We start from the raw sequence: 16,948 nt of genomic DNA on the forward strand, positions 1-16,948 counted from the left end.
TGAGCTTTCAGTAGTCGAGCTTGTGGTTTCTGAATGTCCCGTAGATAAAGAAGAATCCAAAGTCTCAGACGAAAAGCTAATTTTTCGCCCCTGTCTTGCATTTTTAAATTTACTCTTTTTACCGTTTGATTTTTGTTTGGGTCTCCTAAACTTTTTCTCCCGTTTCGGTTTAACTCGTTTACCCCTCAATGATTCTAGACTTTCTGTCGTACTTTTTGAATCGGTTTCCGTTTCTAGCAGGTATGGATTGTTAATTTGTTCATTATTAGTTTTTATGTTAACTTCTGTAATTGCTTTTTCAGGTTTTTCATCCGACTCAGTGATTACAATGGAAGGATTTTGAAGATTGAGCTTCGGATGTTCTGGCTCAGTTATTATTTTCTTATTCAAATTTATGAGCAATTTTTCCAAACGCTTCATCTTTTCAACACTTTCCTCAGCTTCTTTCATTCGTCTCAAATCTACTGATATTGCCTTTTCTCTATACTCTTTCTGTTGTTGAGTTGTTTGAACAACAAAACGTTTTAAAATTGGTATTAAATCTGGTATCATTTCAATTCTTCCTTCTTCATACTCATTTAACTTTTCTAGAATATCATCTGCTCTTTTGCTAGATGCTTCAATTTCTCTCCTTCGCTTTTCTAAAATTTCAGAAATAACCTCATTACTAGTTTCTTCTTCATTTTCGTTCATTTCCAGGATTTTACCGGAAGCAGTTTCATTCAATGATTCGATCTCATTCCTTACTTCTACCAACGCTCGACTTAAATCATTGTCCAACTGTTGTGGCTCAGCAGGTTCTACGATGGTCGCAGATGCTAATTCCGGAAAATGCGTGTGAAAAATATAAGAAACTTGCTTCCCCAATTCCATTACTTCGAGTAAATATTTTCGAGCTTGTGAAGCTTGTGTGAGCGAAAATATCCTAACTCTATAATGGATCAGGCGAGTTTTAAGCTTCTCACGCTGACGTGCGTCTAGTTTCGGGTTATCTAATAAACCGTTCATCACTAAAAGCTTCGATTTGATTATCGAAATTTCTTCTGTAACCTGCCTCCAACTTGGAGAGTGAGTTACTATCCCCATCTCCTTTTCCTCGCGCATCCTATCTTTAAGTTTTCGTCGCTTAATACTCTCATGTTCATCGAAACTATACAAAATGTTTCGAATCAAAAGCTCATGCTCGACCTCATCAATAGCTAAATGAGAAACATTTAAATTTTTATACATTGTTTGTAAATCCATTGTGAATCAAAGCAGAATCACTCAGTTGAAAGAGCAACAATGACCGAAATCTCAATAAAGCAAACTAACTCAACAGTGTTTCATTCATCGACAGAATCAAGACCCATTAAAAGATTAATCAATTCTCAATCCACGATATCAAAAAAACCGCTATTTGATAGATCAAATTTTCTGAAAGTCTCCTTTTGAGAGCGTACGCGCACTAGTAAGCAATCAAAATTAATCGAAAATAATTTTTTGAAAAAGCTGGTTTCACATCCCCGAGTAGACAATTCACGCTAGACAACCTGTGATGTGAGTAATAAAAGTTTCCCTATCGCTGTCACTTTGTAACTCTCCACTTTATAATCTTGTGTTTCTGATTGGTATTGTCAGTTAGTTGGGCGCCATTTGTTACCTCTTGGTCAGACGGACTTCGACAATGCCCCTAGTCCCTGGTCAAGCCACGGGGACCGTCTGGGGTGGGCTCTCAACGGCCTCTTTTTCAACGGCCTCTTTGGCTGAGGGCTTCATGAATGGTTTTCCACGTGCTGTTCTCACACGAGGTGTACGTTTGTCTCGGCCCACGAGACCGTTGCGGGCGGTTCTTGTTCCGTACCGTCTCCTCGTTTGACTGGGTACTATTGTCCTCCCAGTAAACTGCGGGTTTGTCGGCGGTTTCACGAAAGAAATCTAATGGGTCCTGTTAAGAGGGAAATTGGCGGATGGTGTAAGGATTTGCTACGATTGCGATGAGGTTATGCTACTGGGTACTTGGGGTGGTGGGTTTTGGACATACCTGATTCCTTGTATATTTATAAATACTTTCACGTCCTTGTATAAACTTTTGATTTCCGCATTTTAATTAACTTTTTACATACTAACTTTTTTTAAACTTTCCTGTCTAATCGCTGTCTGATCTTAAAATGAGTCCAATGAAATCCATAACCCAGTAGCCACCTATCCTTAACCAATTCTCTCTCTCTTTTCTTCTCTTTTTCCGAAGTTTCTCACATTTTCCTCCTTTTCCGGTAAACCAGTCAGTGCATGTATGTGTTTTGTGTTGTAATCTTAAGTGTACTGTATAACAAATTTTGTTCTGTGCTTTTTAAATTGACCGTTAGTCGCAAATAGCAAAGTGGAGTATTTTAATTATTTTTATCATGTATCCCAATAAATATTAAATTTGCTACATTTAATCATTTCTTAGCATCCTTAAATTAATTTATTTATTCTACACATATATATCTATACTAATTTTTTATCGACTAATTATGATTTTATGGCAGATAGTCGCTCACCTATCAGCACTCATTGATATGCGACAGCAGTATGACCTAACCTGCACTCACTCTCTTACTCACATCCCAAAGCTGCATAGGGTAAAGTACCTAAACGGTAACACTACCCCACACTCCCTCTGAAAATAAATTAATAACAACGGTTATTAATTTATTTTCTCAAATTAATTCGGTGTCATGATCACCCAGGTTTGAGAGGCCTCATATTCATTGCTAACTCGACTTTCGCAAAAGTAAATTTACAGCGTTAATCCATCAAATAGTTGATTCCATAATTGCAATGGAATGCTATTAATCGACGCTTTTACCCTATAGCGAATCAATTGATAGGTCTTATCATCTCCCAATTATCTCAACACGTTTATTATTGAGAGGAAGAGATTCGGCTTTGTTGTTTATTCTCGTGAGTTCTTCTGATAAAGGCACCTTACAATGTTCTCTGGCATCGTGTGATATAGGCGTCTTTGCATCACTAAGTTTGCTGTTCGGTTTATTTTATTTTATAATTTGGATATACAAGTAACATTTTCTATGATTGATATTGAGGACAATTAAGAAGACAATAATCTGAAGTGATTGTGCGGAGATATAACGCAAGGGTGACTAGTATAAACCTTGCTTCGCAATACTGGGAATTTTACATTTATCAGTTTAGTTCCCATATAACTTTTATATTCCGAGCATGCTATTATATCATCGTGCCAATCATTGTAGTGAAATGATGTGATAAGCTAGTAATGTAGTGAACGGACAATTCTACTTTTATCCACAATGCCACATTTGTGCTAAATCAACTCACCCATACTTTGACATTGACTTTGACTATAACTTTGACTTTGACCTTGAACTCAAACAATAATTTTGCTTCCCGGTTGGAAGAAACAAAACTGATCGACAAATAACCTATTATTTACACATATTGTCTATTTTATAAGCAAGACAATTTCTAAATACTTTATAGTTTTAATCTTAGTAGTAAAGATGTATCAATACCGAAAAGTTTTGTTCAGGGCAGTGGATATTAAATCGGCTTGTTCGTGTGGGGGATTCCAATCCATACTCCCCTACCTCCTAATTTTTCAAACTCCTCTTCCCTCTTTTGATCTTAATTTATTTTCCGTAATTTGACCCAATTCACTGCTGTCTGCAGTCAATATTTGTTTTCCTTAGTTGTACTGTTTTAAATTATTTTGCTTATCTAATTATTTAGCTTATTAAATTACCTCCATTCTTTAGGTTCATTCTCAGAAATCATTGCACAATAAGGACATGTTTTGGTTAGTACATTTGGAAAACCACATATGTAACAAAACTTATGCCGATCTTGGTCACATTGAGCATAATGGTGCCCTTGCTTCCGACAATTATAACAATACCCTAATGGGGGTCGTTTATATTGATCGACTAGAGTTTGTAAGGTGTTTTTCGATGATCCCTCCATAGGTCCTATTTTTGGCTCGTTTCTATCATTCCCTCTCACCTCATTTCTTCCCTGTGCTACCGAACATTCCGAACCATTCCTGCCCATATCCTTACTATGGTGTTGGTTAGTTTTATGTTTGTTAATGTTCTGGTCTGGCAGTGTGCTACTAGTGGATATTTCATTAACATTATTGAATCGAGGACGAGAAATGTTATCAATGGGCTTCTGGAAGTTATTCCAATTGTTCTCATCTACTACTCGTCCAAAGCGCTTCAATTTTGACAATGACTTTATCCCAGCACCTGTCATAGCATTCTTGTAATCGAATCTCATATTTCTCCAAATGATATCAAACTTTCTTTTTTTAGAAATTTGACGGGTGATGGATTGAAAGTATTTCTGCATATCATGCAAGTAGTCCACGAAGCGTTCGCCGCGAGCTTGACGTCGATTCGTAGCTTGGATCTCTAGCTGAAAATCGAGATCTGGTGGTAAAAATTCTCGTTTCAACTCCGATCGTAACTCAGACCAGCTTCGGAAATCTCTGTTGTATATTCCATTCATGAACCAGTCTTTCGCTCTCCCCGAAAACAAGTGTATTGCACTTCGAAAAAGCTCCCTATTTGAACCCTTTTCTGCTCTACACCTCATTTGTACTTCTTTTAGAAACTCTGCCAACCGTCTCCCTCCGTCTTTCCCATCGTATTTGAGCTTCCACTCGGACACTGGAACTCTTTTCATTGTATACGAGTGCCCTTTCCCCCTCCTTTTTTCCCTACTGCGATCATCTGTAGATTCAGATGAGCTTTCAGTAGTCGAGCTTGTGGTTTCTGAATGTCCCGTAGATAAAGAAGAATCCAAAGTCTCAGACGAAAAGCTAATTTTTCGCCCCTGTCTTGCATTTTTAAATTTACTCTTTTTACCGTTTGATTTTTGTTTGGGTCTCCTAAACTTTTTCTCCCGTTTCGGTTTAACTCGTTTACCCCTCAATGATTCTAGACTTTCTGTCGTACTTTTTGAATCGGTTTCCGTTTCTAGCAGGTATGGATTGTTAATTTGTTCATTATTAGTTTTTATGTTAACTTCTGTAATTGCTTTTTCAGGTTTTTCATCCGACTCAGTGATTACAATGGAAGGATTTTGAAGATTGAGCTTCGGATGTTCTGGCTCAGTTATTATTTTCTTATTCAAATTTATGAGCAATTTTTCCAAACGCTTCATCTTTTCAACACTTTCCTCAGCTTCTTTCATTCGTCTCAAATCTACTGATATTGCCTTTTCTCTATACTCTTTCTGTTGTTGAGTTGTTTGAACAACAAAACGTTTTAAAATTGGTATTAAATCTGGTATCATTTCAATTCTTCCTTCTTCATACTCATTTAACTTTTCTAGAATATCATCTGCTCTTTTGCTAGATGCTTCAATTTCTCTCCTTCGCTTTTCTAAAATTTCAGAAATAACCTCATTACTAGTTTCTTCTTCATTTTCGTTCATTTCCAGGATTTTACCGGAAGCAGTTTCATTCAATGATTCGATCTCATTCCTTACTTCTACCAACGCTCGACTTAAATCATTGTCCAACTGTTGTGGCTCAGCAGGTTCTACGATGGTCGCAGATGCTAATTCCGGAAAATGCGTGTGAAAAATATAAGAAACTTGCTTCCCCAATTCCATTACTTCGAGTAAATATTTTCGAGCTTGTGAAGCTTGTGTGAGCGAAAATATCCTAACTCTATAATGGATCAGGCGAGTTTTAAGCTTCTCACGCTGACGTGCGTCTAGTTTCGGGTTATCTAATAAACCGTTCATCACTAAAAGCTTCGATTTGATTATCGAAATTTCTTCTGTAACCTGCCTCCAACTTGGAGAGTGAGTTACTATCCCCATCTCCTTTTCCTCGCGCATCCTATCTTTAAGTTTTCGTCGCTTAATACTCTCATGTTCATCGAAACTATACAAAATGTTTCGAATCAAAAGCTCATGCTCGACCTCATCAATAGCTAAATGAGAAACATTTAAATTTTTATACATTGTTTGTAAATCCATTGTGAATCAAAGCAGAATCACTCAGTTGAAAGAGCAACAATGACCGAAATCTCAATAAAGCAAACTAACTCAACAGTGTTTCATTCATCGACAGAATCAAGACCCATTAAAAGATTAATCAATTCTCAATCCACGATATCAAAAAAACCGCTATTTGATAGATCAAATTTTCTGAAAGTCTCCTTTTGAGAGCGTACGCGCACTAGTAAGCAATCAAAATTAATCGAAAATAATTTTTTGAAAAAGCTGGTTTCACATCCCCGAGTAGACAATTCACGCTAGACAACCTGTGATGTGAGTAATAAAAGTTTCCCTATCGCTGTCACTTTGTAACTCTCCACTTTATAATCTTGTGTTTCTGATTGGTATTGTCAGTTAGTTGGGCGCCATTTGTTACCTCTTGGTCAGACGGACTTCGACAATGCCCCTAGTCCCTGGTCAAGCCACGGGGACCGTCTGGGGTGGGCTCTCAACGGCCTCTTTTTCAACGGCCTCTTTGGCTGAGGGCTTCATGAATGGTTTTCCACGTGCTGTTCTCACACGAGGTGTACGTTTGTCTCGGCCCACGAGACCGTTGCGGGCGGTTCTTGTTCCGTACCGTCTCCTCGTTTGACTGGGTACTATTGTCCTCCCAGTAAACTGCGGGTTTGTCGGCGGTTTCACGAAAGAAATCTAATGGGTCCTGTTAAGAGGGAAATTGGCGGATGGTGTAAGGATTTGCTACGATTGCGATGAGGTTATGCTACTGGGTACTTGGGGTGGTGGGTTTTGGACATACCTGATTCCTTGTATATTTATAAATACTTTCACGTCCTTGTATAAACTTTTGATTTCCGCATTTTAATTAACTTTTTACATACTAACTTTTTTTAAACTTTCCTGTCTAATCGCTGTCTGATCTTAAAATGAGTCCAATGAAATCCATAACCCAGTAGCCACCTATCCTTAACCAATTCTCTCTCTCTTTTCTTCTCTTTTTCCGAAGTTTCTCACATTTTCCTCCTTTTCCGGTAAACCAGTCAGTGCATGTATGTGTTTTGTGTTGTAATCTTAAGTGTACTGTATAACAAATTTTGTTCTGTGCTTTTTAAATTGACCGTTAGTCGCAAATAGCAAAGTGGAGTATTTTAATTATTTTTATCATGTATCCCAATAAATATTAAATTTGCTACATTTAATCATTTCTTAGCATCCTTAAATTAATTTATTTATTCTACACATATATATCTATACTAATTTTTTATCGACTAATTATGATTTTATGGCAGATAGTCGCTCACCTATCAGCACTCATTGATATGCGACAGCAGTATGACCTAACCTGCACTCACTCTCTTACTCACATCCCAAAGCTGCATAGGGTAAAGTACCTAAACGGTAACACTACCCCACACTCCCTCTGAAAATAAATTAATAACAACGGTTATTAATTTATTTTCTCAAATTAATTCGGTGTCATGATCACCCAGGTTTGAGAGGCCTCATATTCATTGCTAACTCGACTTTCGCAAAAGTAAATTTACAGCGTTAATCCATCAAATAGTTGATTCCATAATTGCAATGGAATGCTATTAATCGACGCTTTTACCCTATAGCGAATCAATTGATAGGTCTTATCATCTCCCAATTATCTCAACACGTTTATTATTGAGAGGAAGAGATTCGGCTTTGTTGTTTATTCTCGTGAGTTCTTCTGATAAAGGCACCTTACAATGTTCTCTGGCATCGTGTGATATAGGCGTCTTTGCATCACTAAGTTTGCTGTTCGGTTTATTTTATTTTATAATTTGGATATACAAGTAACATTTTCTATGATTGATATTGAGGACAATTAAGAAGACAATAATCTGAAGTGATTGTGCGGAGATATAACGCAAGGGTGACTAGTATAAACCTTGCTTCGCAATACTGGGAATTTTACATTTATCAGTTTAGTTCCCATATAACTTTTATATTCCGAGCATGCTATTATATCATCGTGCCAATCATTGTAGTGAAATGATGTGATAAGCTAGTAATGTAGTGAACGGACAATTCTACTTTTATCCACAATGCCACATTTGTGCTAAATCAACTCACCCATACTTTGACATTGACTTTGACTATAACTTTGACTTTGACCTTGAACTCAAACAATAATTTTGCTTCCCGGTTGGAAGAAACAAAACTGATCGACAAATAACCTATTATTTACACATATTGTCTATTTTATAAGCAAGACAATTTCTAAATACTTTATAGTTTTAATCTTAGTAGTAAAGATGTATCAATACCGAAAAGTTTTGTTCAGGGCAGTGGATATTAAATCGGCTTGTTCGTGTGGGGGATTCCAATCCATACTCCCCTACCTCCTAATTTTGCAAACTCCTCTTCCCTCTTTTGATCTTAATTTATTTTCCGTAATTTGACCCAATTCACTGCTGTCTGCAGTCAATATTTGTTTTCCTTAGTTGTACTGTTTTAAATTATTTTGCTTATCTAATTATTTAGCTTATTAAATTACCTCCATTCTTTAGGTTCATTCTCAGAAATCATTGCACAATAAGGACATGTTTTGGTTAGTACATTTGGAAAACCACATATGTAACAAAACTTATGCCGATCTTGGTCACATTGAGCATAATGGTGCCCTTGCTTCCGACAATTATAACAATACCCTAATGGGGGTCGTTTATATTGATCGACTAGAGTTTGTAAGGTGTTTTTCGATGATCCCTCCATAGGTCCTATTTTTGGCTCGTTTCTATCATTCCCTCTCACCTCATTTCTTCCCTGTGCTACCGAACATTCCGAACCATTCCTGCCCATATCCTTACTATGGTGTTGGTTAGTTTTATGTTTGTTAATGTTCTGGTCTGGCAGTGTGCTACTAGTGGATATTTCATTAACATTATTGAATCGAGGACGAGAAATGTTATCAATGGGCTTCTGGAAGTTATTCCAATTGTTCTCATCTACTACTCGTCCAAAGCGCTTCAATTTTGACAATGACTTTATCCCAGCACCTGTCATAGCATTCTTGTAATCGAATCTCATATTTCTCCAAATGATATCAAACTTTCTTTTTTTAGAAATTTGACGGGTGATGGATTGAAAGTATTTCTGCATATCATGCAAGTAGTCCACGAAGCGTTCGCCGCGAGCTTGACGTCGATTCGTAGCTTGGATCTCTAGCTGAAAATCGAGATCTGGTGGTAAAAATTCTCGTTTCAACTCCGATCGTAACTCAGACCAGCTTCGGAAATCTCTGTTGTATATTCCATTCATGAACCAGTCTTTCGCTCTCCCCGAAAACAAGTGTATTGCACTTCGAAAAAGCTCCCTATTTGAACCCTTTTCTGCTCTACACCTCATTTGTACTTCTTTTAGAAACTCTGCCAACCGTCTCCCTCCGTCTTTCCCATCGTATTTGAGCTTCCACTCGGACACTGGAACTCTTTTCATTGTATACGAGTGCCCTTTCCCCCTCCTTTTTTCCCTACTGCGATCATCTGTAGATTCAGATGAGCTTTCAGTAGTCGAGCTTGTGGTTTCTGAATGTCCCGTAGATAAAGAAGAATCCAAAGTCTCAGACGAAAAGCTAATTTTTCGCCCCTGTCTTGCATTTTTAAATTTACTCTTTTTACCGTTTGATTTTTGTTTGGGTCTCCTAAACTTTTTCTCCCGTTTCGGTTTAACTCGTTTACCCCTCAATGATTCTAGACTTTCTGTCGTACTTTTTGAATCGGTTTCCGTTTCTAGCAGGTATGGATTGTTAATTTGTTCATTATTAGTTTTTATGTTAACTTCTGTAATTGCTTTTTCAGGTTTTTCATCCGACTCAGTGATTACAATGGAAGGATTTTGAAGATTGAGCTTCGGATGTTCTGGCTCAGTTATTATTTTCTTATTCAAATTTATGAGCAATTTTTCCAAACGCTTCATCTTTTCAACACTTTCCTCAGCTTCTTTCATTCGTCTCAAATCTACTGATATTGCCTTTTCTCTATACTCTTTCTGTTGTTGAGTTGTTTGAACAACAAAACGTTTTAAAATTGGTATTAAATCTGGTATCATTTCAATTCTTCCTTCTTCATACTCATTTAACTTTTCTAGAATATCATCTGCTCTTTTGCTAGATGCTTCAATTTCTCTCCTTCGCTTTTCTAAAATTTCAGAAATAACCTCATTACTAGTTTCTTCTTCATTTTCGTTCATTTCCAGGATTTTACCGGAAGCAGTTTCATTCAATGATTCGATCTCATTCCTTACTTCTACCAACGCTCGACTTAAATCATTGTCCAACTGTTGTGGCTCAGCAGGTTCTACGATGGTCGCAGATGCTAATTCCGGAAAATGCGTGTGAAAAATATAAGAAACTTGCTTCCCCAATTCCATTACTTCGAGTAAATATTTTCGAGCTTGTGAAGCTTGTGTGAGCGAAAATATCCTAACTCTATAATGGATCAGGCGAGTTTTAAGCTTCTCACGCTGACGTGCGTCTAGTTTCGGGTTATCTAATAAACCGTTCATCACTAAAAGCTTCGATTTGATTATCGAAATTTCTTCTGTAACCTGCCTCCAACTTGGAGAGTGAGTTACTATCCCCATCTCCTTTTCCTCGCGCATCCTATCTTTAAGTTTTCGTCGCTTAATACTCTCATGTTCATCGAAACTATACAAAATGTTTCGAATCAAAAGCTCATGCTCGACCTCATCAATAGCTAAATGAGAAACATTTAAATTTTTATACATTGTTTGTAAATCCATTGTGAATCAAAGCAGAATCACTCAGTTGAAAGAGCAACAATGACCGAAATCTCAATAAAGCAAACTAACTCAACAGTGTTTCATTCATCGACAGAATCAAGACCCATTAAAAGATTAATCAATTCTCAATCCACGATATCAAAAAAACCGCTATTTGATAGATCAAATTTTCTGAAAGTCTCCTTTTGAGAGCGTACGCGCACTAGTAAGCAATCAAAATTAATCGAAAATAATTTTTTGAAAAAGCTGGTTTCACATCCCCGAGTAGACAATTCACGCTAGACAACCTGTGATGTGAGTAATAAAAGTTTCCCTATCGCTGTCACTTTGTAACTCTCCACTTTATAATCTTGTGTTTCTGATTGGTATTGTCAGTTAGTTGGGCGCCATTTGTTACCTCTTGGTCAGACGGACTTCGACAATGCCCCTAGTCCCTGGTCAAGCCACGGGGACCGTCTGGGGTGGGCTCTCAACGGCCTCTTTTTCAACGGCCTCTTTGGCTGAGGGCTTCATGAATGGTTTTCCACGTGCTGTTCTCACACGAGGTGTACGTTTGTCTCGGCCCACGAGACCGTTGCGGGCGGTTCTTGTTCCGTACCGTCTCCTCGTTTGACTGGGTACTATTGTCCTCCCAGTAAACTGCGGGTTTGTCGGCGGTTTCACGAAAGAAATCTAATGGGTCCTGTTAAGAGGGAAATTGACGGATGGTGTAAGGATTTGCTACGATTGCGATGAGGTTATGCTACTGGGTACTTGGGGTGGTGGGTTTTGGACATACCTGATTCCTTGTATATTTATAAATACTTTCACGTCCTTGTATAAACTTTTGATTTCCGCATTTTAATTAACTTTTTACATACTAACTTTTTTTAAACTTTCCTGTCTAATCGCTGTCTGATCTTAAAATGAGTCCAATGAAATCCATAACCCAGTAGCCACCTATCCTTAACCAATTCTCTCTCTTTTCTTCTCTTTTTCACGCTAGACAACCTGTGATGTGAGTAATAAAAGTTTCCCTATCGCTGTCACTTTGTAACTCTCCACTTTATAATCTTGTGTTTCTGATTGGTATTGTCAGTTAGTTGGGCGCCATTTGTTACCTCTTGGTCAGACGGACTTCGACAATGCCCCTAGTCCCTGGTCAAGCCACGGGGACCGTCTGGGGTGGGCTCTCAACGGCCTCTTTTGCACAGGCGAGCTCGAGCGTGAGAGACGGAACTCTCAAGGTCGGCTATAGGGACACCAATCAGAACGACAAGAACTCGACTCGATCAAATTCAACTTAAATTTTATTACCTACAATGTGTGTTTGTGTGTATTGGTGGCCGGCCGGCGATGACTGTATCTGCTGCAGATGAGGATTTCCCGACCGTCGGATGCGTGGTGTCTTCGATGTTCGGCTTTTTGGGGCGGATGGGTCGATTTTCCCGACGGGGTGAGCGTTCGCCGATACTCGGCGAATGAATATGCGCTGCTACTTTTTGCTAGTAGATCGGACGATCGCCAACGTTCGCTGATTAACAAGGCAGCGGAAGGATGGTGCGTTCCTTTGGCTGAGGGCTTCATGAATGGTTTTCCACGTGCTGTTCTCACACGAGGTGTACGTTTGTCTCGGCCCACGAGACCGTTGCGGGCGGTTCTTGTTCCGTACCGTCTCCTCGTTTGACTGGGTACTATTGTCCTCCCAGTAAACTGCGGGTTTGTCGGCGGTTTCACGAAAGAAATCTAATGGGTCCTGTTAAGAGGGAAATTGGCGGATGGTGTAAGGATTTGCTACGATTGCGATGAGGTTATGCTACTGGGTACTTGGGGTGGTGGGTTTTGGACATACCTGATTCCTTGTATATTTATAAATACTTTCACGTCCTTGTATAAACTTTTGATTTCCGCATTTTAATTAACTTTTTACATACTAACTTTTTTTAAACTTTCCTGTCTAATCGCTGTCTGATCTTAAAATGAGTCCAATGAAATCCATAACCCAGTAGCCACCTATCCTTAACCAATTCTCTCTCTCTCTCTCTCTCTCTCTCTCTTTTCTTCTCTTTTTCCGAAGTTTCTCACATTTTCCTCCTTTTCCGGTAAACCAGTCAGTGCATGTATGTGTTTTGTGTTGTAATCTTAAGTGTACTGTATAACAAATTTTGTTCTGTGCTTTTTAAATTGACCGTTAGTCGCAAATAGCAAAGTGGAGTATTTTAATTATTTTTATCATGTATCCCAATAAATATTAAATTTGCTACATTTAATCATTTCTTAGCATCCTTAAATTAATTTATTTATTCTACACATATATATCTATACTAATTTTTTATCGACTAATTATGATTTTATGGCAGATAGTCGCTCACCTATCAGCACTCATTGATATGCGACAGCAGTATGACCTAACCTGCACTCACTCTCTTACTCACATCCCAAAGCTGCATAGGGTAAAGTACCTAAACGGTAACAAACACCATTGCAATATTTCGCGATTTTCATTGCAATGCTTGGTTAAAAACGCTGATTATCTTTTTCAAAATTAACTCAATGTGACAAACAGTGAACAAAAAACTTTGAGTTTTTGGATCAAGATAATTTTTTTGGGATATATTCGTGGATTTGTATGTATATAAGGATTTTCTTGTACTCAAATCATATTTTATTTTCAAAAATAATACATTTCGCATAATCTAGGATCAATTTATTAACTCGCATAATCCATAGAAAATTGCCGTAAAATCCAACTGCCACTATATACTTTGCGGAAAAATTTGAATAAATCGTTTCACGCTAACCAACTTGGACAGTTACTTCTGTGGTTCGCGTTCAATTATAAACTGTGTGTCCCAAAATTTCGTCTTGAACAGAATTATAATAGCTGACTTAAACGACCATAACCTAAATTATGCGACGGATGGTCGTATAATTTAGGTTATGGTCGTGGGGTAAGCAAACCCTTATAACCAAGCAATACCTTCCGATGAATGGTAGTTCCTTCGAACCTATCGGGAAAGATTACAAACTTGAACCAGAAGCACAAATAGTTTTCTGTCTCTGTTAAACATCCTAATTTTCAGAAGGTCAATAAGAATTGTCAACAAAGAAGTTGTAATGAATCCCGTCAAATATTTTCATGTCACTAAACCCAATTATTTTTTTGGTATTGAAATAAGTGCGAGAAAATGTATTTCCAAACCAATAGGCCTCGTGTGAAACTATCAAATTCTCACATTTAGTGTTTTTCGAAGGTCTAAAGCACCATCTAGTGATCGAAATATTAACTAGCTCGAGTAGTAAAACCAATATTGTTACGAAAAAACTTCAAAAAAAAGTTGCTCTGGACTACCAAACATCATTATCTACTGATTCCACATTTATATGGCGCAAAAATAAGTAACGGACTAACATTCCTTCTCTTTCTTTCCGCGATCTACGTTCGGGCCTGTGCTGATGTGTCAGCGGGACACAATGGAAAAACATTGCGTACATACAGTATATTTGCTGGATAAAAAAACATGTTACGCCAAATTGAATTTTCACGTGGTAATAATAACCGATTCTTAATCTTGTGGCATCTAAACACATCCACATGGGGTTATCCATTTTTGGGGACTGTTTGTGGAAAAAGGAGATATATCAATTCAAATTAGCGTTACGACTAATTTTGAGGCTAGATGTCTGAAATGCGAAAATTTTAAAATGATTGCCACAAATTTGGCAACCATTTTAAGAAAACGTTTTTTAACTTCCTTAAAATTTGAGCTCAGCTAAAAAAAGTTTTAGTACTTGTTGCATTTGAATTAATCTAAAAATAAAACTGTCCTTGAACTATATAATTTGGCTTGACAAAAAGAAAAGAAAGTTTTTTTGTTTTGAAAACATGAAATTTGAACTACAAGCTAAAATATTGTTCCTTAATATTGGCGTATAGAAGCCTCCGTGGCGTAAAGTAAAGCCCCCGATACCGGTATTTAAAAAAGTCAGTAGTGCCAGATCATGCAACTAATCATCGATTTCCTCATCTTCCATATAGATGGAGATCATGATTTTATCACACACAACCACGTCTTTTAAGTTGTTATGCCAAATGAATCTTTTCGCTTGAGTCCATTTGTTGAACGTTAACAGCACTAAATGTTTGGTCCGACCGAAATGGATAAAGGTGTCTTCCGAAAGCCTGTACTCCATTTTCACCTTTAGCAAATGTTCCACTTAATAACTACAGTGTTTGACCGAAATGATTGATTCAACACGGCAAGTAACTGTTCACACAAGTAACTATTTCCGTCGTTCGCTTTACACTGGCTCGGTCAGAAGTAGAAAGCCAATATGGCGTTAGGTTATGTTACAATACAAAAATAACGATTTTTTTTCGTGGATTATACATGTACAATACCACAAATAGTCGCTTAGTTCCGAGTTTCTACTATTTCTCGTATAGTTCAAATATAGTTTTCTAGCAAAATACTATACAAATAAAAACGTATAAATCAACGGTAGGATTTTGACGAACAATATTGGAAATAGTTATAGTATGTTTTTTTGTTATTATGCTGGCCATGTCCACCATAGGTTACTATAATGTAACAATAGGACTAATTGTGATAACAAATTTTGGTTAAAATGATCAATTTAGCAGAAGCGTGCAGAAACTTCTTTATCGACGCTGTCAAAAGGATAGTCAAAAGTAAAGAGAACCTTACAATGTTGGTATTTTCCGCATAGTTTATCACATTTGTAACGCTCGCATATAGTTTTAACTCTATCGATATTTAATAATCGAGATTTGATTACCTGCCACCTGGAAAGTGTTGACATCAGTGGTACTGCTTTATCCAATTGAGCTATTTCCGCTATCGAGCAAAGAAAACAATTTTCTTCATATTATTATGAGTGGCATAATGAATAACCATGACCACAGGAGAATAAAAACATACCATATCGCATATGGTTGAAACTACCATACAGGATGTGAACTTGTTCAAAAATATTTGATTAATTTGAGTTGTTAATTTTATGTCCAACAGAGACAAGTTATCATCAGGTAGTACAGTAGTACCTTAGATTGGACCATTATTTTCCCCAATTAATTTACCAATTTTTTGTGCTTTTGCCATAACAAAAATTATGTGCTTAACATTATGATCATTTATTTTAGCAACCCCGCGTACCTAAAAATTATTTGACATAGTCCGAACAATAAACCTGTGTTGTGGGCTATAGTAACCATTAGAGGTGTTGCTTTTATAATGTTCCTACAATATAAACTTAGATTTTATTCGATGAGTATAACAATAGTTCTACAATATCCCCAATAGTAACGACGAATTGAATGGCTAAATTATTTTAAAACATTATCCAGTACCATATGTGATATTGTACATGTTGATGGCCATGTTAATTGTTCGCATGTTAAACAAACAATATCTGATATGGTTTCGCTAGTAAACAAAACAGTAAATATACATTATGTGGGATTGTTGAAATATATTATAATGTACCTGGGATTGAACTATTACCTGATATTGTAAATATTTAGAGTACTTATGCAAAAGGTTGCAATAGAAATAATAAATTTATGTTCTAAATATTTACAAGAGAAGGGTTCCTAACACATTACAAAATATTGCAACAATTTCACATAAGGTCTATTTACTGTGTTGTTAATAAGCGAAACCATTTCAGATATTGCTTGTTTAACATGCGAACCATTAACATGGCCATCAACATGTACAATATCACATATGGTTACAGTACTGGATATTGTTCTTTTATAATTTAACCATTCAATTCGTCGTTACTATTGGGGATATTGTAGAACTATTGTTATATTCATTGAATAAAATTAAGTTCAATTTATAGGAACAATACAAAAGTATCAGCTCTAATGGTTACTATATCGAATAATATAGGTTTATTGTTTGGACTATGTGACAAATGGTTTTTAACTATGCGGGAATACATCGATAAACTTGGCTTGGAACTTTTATAATCGATTTGCATTCTTAACCATTTTGCTAGAAGAATATTATATAAAACATTAGTATATTGTGATATGTATTGGTATATAACAAATCTATGTGATCCCGTAGATTCTTTTTCTCCCCACAGATTTTTTTTTTTTTGATTTTTAAATGTTTTAAATCATCTGTACATTAGCAGTTTTTAAATGCTATTAACTTTAAAGCCAAATGAAAATTAAATTTCCTCCAGAAAACAC

General features: G+C 36.9%; 1 protein-coding gene across 4 annotated transcripts in view; it reads left to right on the top strand.

Moving 5' to 3' along the window:
- LOC131693795 (lissencephaly-1 homolog) overlaps positions 1 to 16,948 on the top strand; it is a 163,314-nt gene that overhangs the window by 95,709 nt on the left and 50,657 nt on the right. The gene's annotated exons all lie outside the window — the stretch shown is intronic.

The sequence above is a fragment of the Topomyia yanbarensis genome, chromosome 3 (assembly GCF_030247195.1).
Source record: "Topomyia yanbarensis strain Yona2022 chromosome 3, ASM3024719v1, whole genome shotgun sequence".
Lineage (NCBI taxonomy): Eukaryota > Metazoa > Arthropoda > Insecta > Diptera > Culicidae > Topomyia > Topomyia yanbarensis.